We start from the raw sequence: 6,796 nt of genomic DNA on the forward strand, positions 1-6,796 counted from the left end.
CCCTCCACGCTCTCCGTGGCTGGAAGGAGGGGGAGGGGCTGTGGGCTGAGGGGACACAAGTCACAGTGGTGACTGCCCTGCGGGGCCCTTGGACACTCTGCCTTAACGGCATCACCGAGCCCATAAAAGAATCACAATTATTTAAGCATTATTTTTAAATTAAGAGGAGTCTTTCCTGCATCGGGGCAGCCTCATGCCATGGCAACCAAGCCTTTCCCATGGCTCAGTCCTGCGGTGCTGCTTCCCAGGAATGACCATTGCAGTTCCAACAGTGGGTGGCACGGCAATGCCAGGGTCTGGCAGTGCCAGGGTGCCAGTGGCAGGGTCCCGTGTGTCACACGGTGCCACGCTCCCTTTGGCCTTCTCCTCTCCCTGGAGATGTCCCAGCCCCTTCTCCCTGGGCACTGTGGGCTCCCCTGGGCATGGGACCTCCCCTGGCTCCCCAGCCCTCCGTGCTGGAAGGGATCAGCACCTCCAGACTCTGCAGCTCCCATGGGGAGGATGAGAATTGTGGGGATTCCTGGCAGTCAGCTTGTACAGGAATGAGAGCACACGTTGTAAAGGGACCTTCTGAAACAGTCGGCTGGCAAATACCAGTGATAACTATTTTAATTCATCTCCTCTGACATGAATAGGAACTTTCTCCTACAACTGAATATAAATAGAAGTTGGACATAGCATTACTATATGAATAAATGAATTAATCAATCAATGACAAAAACACACTATGTAATCAAAAGATTTTTCATGTTAAGATTAATTTAGTGTAATACACACCTAAATATTACATAAGCCCCCTTGACATTGAATTATAGGGCTGGAGGTGGGGAGGGAGCGGGCTGTGCAGCACGGGAAGGTGGGACAGAGCTGGGGAAGGGGGTCCCACCTTGGCAGCCATGGCACAGGAGGTGCTGCACCCCTGCTCCCTGGGCAATCCTTGTCCCTGAAGGGCCAAGGGCCAGGCCTGGCACACCTTGTTCTCCCAGCACCAGGGTGGGCTGGGGCACAGCTGGGAGTCAGGGGGGTCCTTTTCTCCTCTTCCTTAAGGACATGTTTGTAGAATCACAGAGTCCCAGACTGGTTTGGGTTGGGAGGGATCTTAAAGCTCATCCCGTTCCACCCCATGCCATGGGCAGGGACACGTTGCACTACCCCAGGTTGCTCCAAGCCACGTCCAACCTGGCCTGGGACACTGCCAGGGGTAACCTGTGTCATGGTCTCACCACCCTCATATGGAAAAATCCCTCCCCAATCTCCCACCCATCCCTGCCCTCTGGCACTGGGAAGCCATTCCCTGTGTCCTGTCCCTCCATGCCTTGTCCCCAGTCCCTCTCCAGCTCTCCCGGAGCCGCTTTAGGCCCTGCAAGGGGCTCGGAGCTCTCCCTGGAGCCTTCCCTTCTCCAGGTGAACATTCCCAGCTCTCCCAGCCTGGCTCCAGAGCAGAGCATCTGGGAGCATCTCTGTGGCCTTGGAGCATCTCTGTGGCCTTCTCTGCGCTGGCTGCAGCAGCTCCACATCCTGCTGATGTTGGACCCCAGAGCTGGAGGCAGCTCTGCAGGTGGGGTCTCACTTGAGCAGGGCAGACAGGCAGAAACTGCCCCCCTCACCCTGCTGCCCACACTGTTTTGTTTTCTATATATTTTCTTAATTATACATATTTTTCCCTGTTTTTTCCATGGTGGAGTGAAGGATAAGTGGTATTTGCATTTATACTGCAGACAAGAGCCACAGGTTTTGGACTTTGCCCTTGCAAGCCCATGAAAAGCTGAACATTCCTGCGGCACCGGGCACTTCCCCTCCTCAGGGAGTGGTGGCAGCTGAGGCTCTGCTCCTTCCAGAGCTGGCGTGTAAGGCTTCTCCTGCACAAGTTAATTAATCTAATGAGGCAACTTCTCTCGATATGTTATGTGTTCTGTATGCTTTTTCCTAGCAAACGATCACACTTCCTAAAAATACAATTTTCATTCTTCACTTGAAGTTACGCCTGGAAGTGGAGGTTGGAGAAATTCAGCCTTGAAAGAAAATGCAATTTCCCAGCAGTGAGCATAATGAAACATATGGAGCTGCTCCTGGGGAGGCAGCACACCCCGGGGCGTAGTCACTGCAGCAGGATCACCCAAGGGTCTGCCTGCACTCAGGGGTGGACGCTGGGCACGGCCAACACTTGGCCTTGCACCCCATTGTCTCCTGTTCGGGCTCATCCTGGCTGATGCTCCCCATGGATGTGCCCTTCCATGCCCAGAGCTGCTGTAGAACATGCAGCAGGTAAGGGCTTGGGGTTACACCATCACCCCTCTGAGAAGCAGGGCAAGAATTGCCCTGCTCCCGCGTGTCCTGTGAGACCGGGAGAGCCCCTATCCTTAGGGATAAGCTTAGCAAAACGTCCCGGGGCTGTGCAGGGCAGTGTCACAGAGTGCTGCTCCATGCGCCCAACCCCATGGTCAGCAGGCACAGCTGGGGTCCAGCTGACTCTGCCCGAGCCCAGCCACCCATGGACCGAGGGCTGCGCTTCACCGCCTGCTCACCACACGGATCCCCGACCTGCACGGATCCCTGATCCACATGGATCTCTGACCCTCATGGATCCCTGACCCACGTGGATCTCTGACCTGCATGTATCTCTGACCCGCATGGATCCCTGACCCTCATAGATCCCTGATCCACATGGATCTCTGACCCTCATGGATCCCTGACCCACATGGATCTCTGACCTGCATGGATCTCTGACCCGCATGGATCCCTGACCCGCATGGATCCCTGACCCACATGGATCCCTGACCCACATGGATCTCTGACCTGCATGGATCTCTGACCCTCATGGATCCCTGACCCGCATGGATCTCTGACCCTCATGGATCCCTGACCCGCATGGATCCCTGACCCGCATGGATCTCTGACCCTCATGGATCCCTGACCCACATGGATCCCTGACCCACATGGATCTCTGACCCTCATGGATCTCTGACCTCATGGATCCCTGACCCTTATGGATCTCTGACCCGCATGGATCTCTGACCTGCACAGATCTCTGACCTGCATGGATCTCTGACCCTCATGGATCCCTGACCCACATGGATCTCTGACCTGCATGGATCCCTGACCCACATGGATCCCTGACCCTCATGGATCCCTGATCTGCATGGATCTCTGACCCTCATGGATCTCTGACCCACACGGATCTCTGACCCGCATGGATCCCTGACCCGCATGTCCCGGGACATCCAGGCAATTCCAGCCTGCTGGAGAGACTGGGGAGCAGTGAAAGGTGCTGTGGGGTTTATTTACTCAGTGCTGGCAAGATGACACCGTCAGGGGAAGAACCTTTTGATTTTGCATTTATGTTGTCTATTGATTTCCTTTAAAGCAGTGACATGGGCTATTGCTAATACCTGTCTAGTTAATACTTAATGGCAACTGCACTCTCCCAGCTCAGGAGCAGCTGTATAATAAACACCAGGAAACATTCCCCTCTACATCTAAAGCTTTCTTTTATTTTTCTTTATTTCTAATCCAAATCTGCACAGATCTCAGCTGATAAAATGGAGGGATGACGATCAGGTCTGCTACCCCAAGAGGCTCCTGCCAGGGAGGCTGAGGTTAGACTTGCTCTGGTGGTGCCGGAGACAGGGCCATCGCATTGGGCAATTTTGTTTCGTGACAAATTTCTCCACAGAATTATCTGCATCAACACTGAAAGGGGAGACAAGATTTCCACGTGCCCAAAAGCATGCTGCCAGTGAGAGCATCCCACAGGAAGAGGAAGGTCGTTGCAGCAGCGCTCCGGGATCCGGGACACTCTGATTTTGGAAAGGGGGTGATGCTGGCGCAGCCAATGCCCCACCCGGCTGCCTTCCCTGGGAGCGCGGGTGCCTGGCTGCTGGCCAGCAGGGAGAAGCGTGTGAGGGAGATGGTGGCTGGGGACGAGGGCAGGGCTGCACCTCCCGCAGAGCACTTGTCTGGGCTGGGCTGAGGAATCAGTCTCCATGCAGGGCTTCCTTCAGCGAGATCGATGGCTCCGCATGAAACAGAAACTTTCCTCTTTCTGGCTGGTGGATTTGCCAACCCTTTTGGATTAACGTGAAATTCTCTGTTCTGTTTGCAACCTGCTGCTGCTGAAGTGTTTTAACTTTTCATGACACGAGGAATTTTGGATGGAGACTGGTAGACACGGGATGCGCAAAAGGAGCTGAAGTAAAAATGTTTGATGAACAGGAATGTACAGTTAATGCCATGGAAGGATGGAATTAGAGCAGCCAGGAGGGGGAGGAAGTGTTCTTTACTAGGGGATGGAGATGGAGGAGGACTCAGTGGCTGAGCCCAGCACAGTGGGAGCAGCAGGATCTACGGGGTCTGGGGCCGAGGGACGAGCTGCTCCTGCTCAGGGATCGGAGTCAGGATCGTGGGGGCACCCAGTGACTCATCAGCTCCCCAGGGCCGACACCATCCAACTGCTCAGATGAACCTCCCCTGGTCCCACTCCTGCCCTCTGCGATCCTGCTCAGTTGCTGCAGGGTTATCCCTGCTCAGCCCCTGCTCTTCGGTGATTGTCGAGGGACAGGTCCCACTGCAGCAGCCCAGACCTCACGGTACAGTCCTGGGACTTGAGAGACCCTGAGAGACCTGGACAGCCTTAGAATCATAGAATATGCTGAGTTGAAAGGGACCCATATGATCATTGATCCAACTCCTGGCGCTGCACAGGACAGCCCAACAGTCCCACCCTGTGCCTGAGGGCATTGTCCAACATTCCTGGAGCTCTGGCAGCCTTGGGGCCCGATCATTCTCTGGGGAGCCTGTCCAGTGCCCCACCACCCTCTGGGGGAAGAACCTTTCCCTGAGATCCAACCTAAACTCAGGTCCAGCCATACCCTCGAGTGCTGTCACCAGTCGCAGGAGTGAAGAGATGGGTACCTGCCCCTCCACTGCCCCTCGGAGGAACTCCAGAATGGTTTGGGTTGGGAGGCACCTTGAAGCTCATCCCATTCCACGCTCTGCCATGGGCAGGGACACCTCCCACTACCCCAGGTTATTCCCAGCACAGCTGTAGTGCTGCTGCACTCCCGGTGCATTGCCAGACATCCCTCGGGTGCGTGTGACGGGCACAGGGACACAGGGATTGCTCCTCTGGTTGCACTGCGAAGGTGAGGCAAAGCCTCGGTCCTTGTCCCTCCATGTGCTGGGCTGCAGGTGCAGAGCAGGGCACTGGAAATGCAGGGCTCTACTTCGCACCTGCAGGAGGAACCAGCCTTGTTCCTTTGAAAATCTACCCCATAATGAGAAACATATGTCAGAGAACATGATTTTCCACAAACCAAGCATTTGCTGCACAGTTTATGGTTAAGTCTGTATGTAGTCACAGCTGTCATGGGAATTATGGGTTCCTTGATTTTCATAATTAAAAAGAGAGAGAAGGAAAGAGGGGGAAAGGAAGCAGGAGCCCAGAGAGGGGTTCTGTGGGCACTGCCCGCCTTGCGCAGTGGGAGGGAGAAATCCTCCCTCTGGAAATTCACTGAGATATTCCTTGTACTGGCAGGTTGTGCAGGAAACACCGTCTGCCTGGTTCAGTGGTTAATTAAATAAAAGATATTCCAAATAAAAAAAAAATAGATTCTGGGTTGGGGCTCTTGGGAAATCATTACTGACTCGTGACCTCTCTTAACCTGGATAAGGTTCAGGCAGGAGATGTCAGGGCGTGAAGCACGGCAAATACCCGTGAGCATGTACAATTACAGGTTTATTAAAGGGAAACAAGGACCACATGATAAATGGGAAAAAATGTTTTATGGACACAGTGAACCGGTGTTTCCAGAGAGAGCCAAAGCGGTTTTGGAAGGGGCTATGCCCCCCGAGTTCCAGCCAAGCTGTCCCACTGGGACGAACGTGTGGGAGCACTCTGCCAGCGCCAGGGATATGCGACCTGGGCATGGCAGAGCCGCCCGTCACTCCCACAGCATTCCCACCATTACAGCTCTGCCTAATTAATAATGTTTTCATGAAGGGCATTTCCCTTGCATTGGGAAACAAGTGCAGTCACACTGACTGTATATCAACCCGAATACAAGTCACTTGGGGAATAAAGCAAAGATGTAATTGAGGAGCCGCTATTTATCACCCTGCCCGGGATCACCGAGCGCACAGCACTGGCACTCGTGACACTCGTGCTGCTCTCCAGAACTTGCCTCACTGCTAGCAGATACATTTTTTTTTAAGGAAATAAAACACACAACTACTTTCCAAAGTCTCTTTGACTTTCAATCATGAGCGTATTGCTTATTAGCGAGATGAATTTATAGGTAAAGCCCTCAGCTTTTACAATCACCCTTTTATAGGCAGATACCATCAGGTTTGCAGAAGTGGTGACATTAACTGTCATCTTCCAGTAGAAATCCAGGGGCAGAACTGTAAACCACCGCTGGGTTTTAATACGTAATTAGCGATGCCAAGCCTCAGTTACGATATTTAATTACCAAACCGGGCCTGTTTCCCCACACCATCCCGAAGCGGAGCCCTCTGATCCGTGCGCCGCGGGCGGAGCCGCTGACCCGGCATCCCGCGCCCTCCCCGCGCGGCTCGGGAGCTCCGGCACGGCCGGGGCTGCGCGCATTTGTGCAGCTGCATCAGGAACCCGAGAGTCAAATCCTAAATCCTGTCTGTTTGCGGGGATTAGCCTGTTCTGCTAACTCGCTGAGGTAGGAATTTTAGCTATTCGACTAGTCTTCCCGGCTGCATCCTGAGGGAAATCAGGCGGGGTCTCTGCAGCTTGTGAGCGCCGGCAGGCCGCACCCGCCCACGCCCC

This window comes from Corvus brachyrhynchos, unplaced genomic scaffold, assembly GCF_000691975.1.
Source record: "Corvus brachyrhynchos isolate BGI_N302 unplaced genomic scaffold, ASM69197v1 scaffold45, whole genome shotgun sequence".
NCBI classification, from domain to species: domain Eukaryota; kingdom Metazoa; phylum Chordata; class Aves; order Passeriformes; family Corvidae; genus Corvus; species Corvus brachyrhynchos.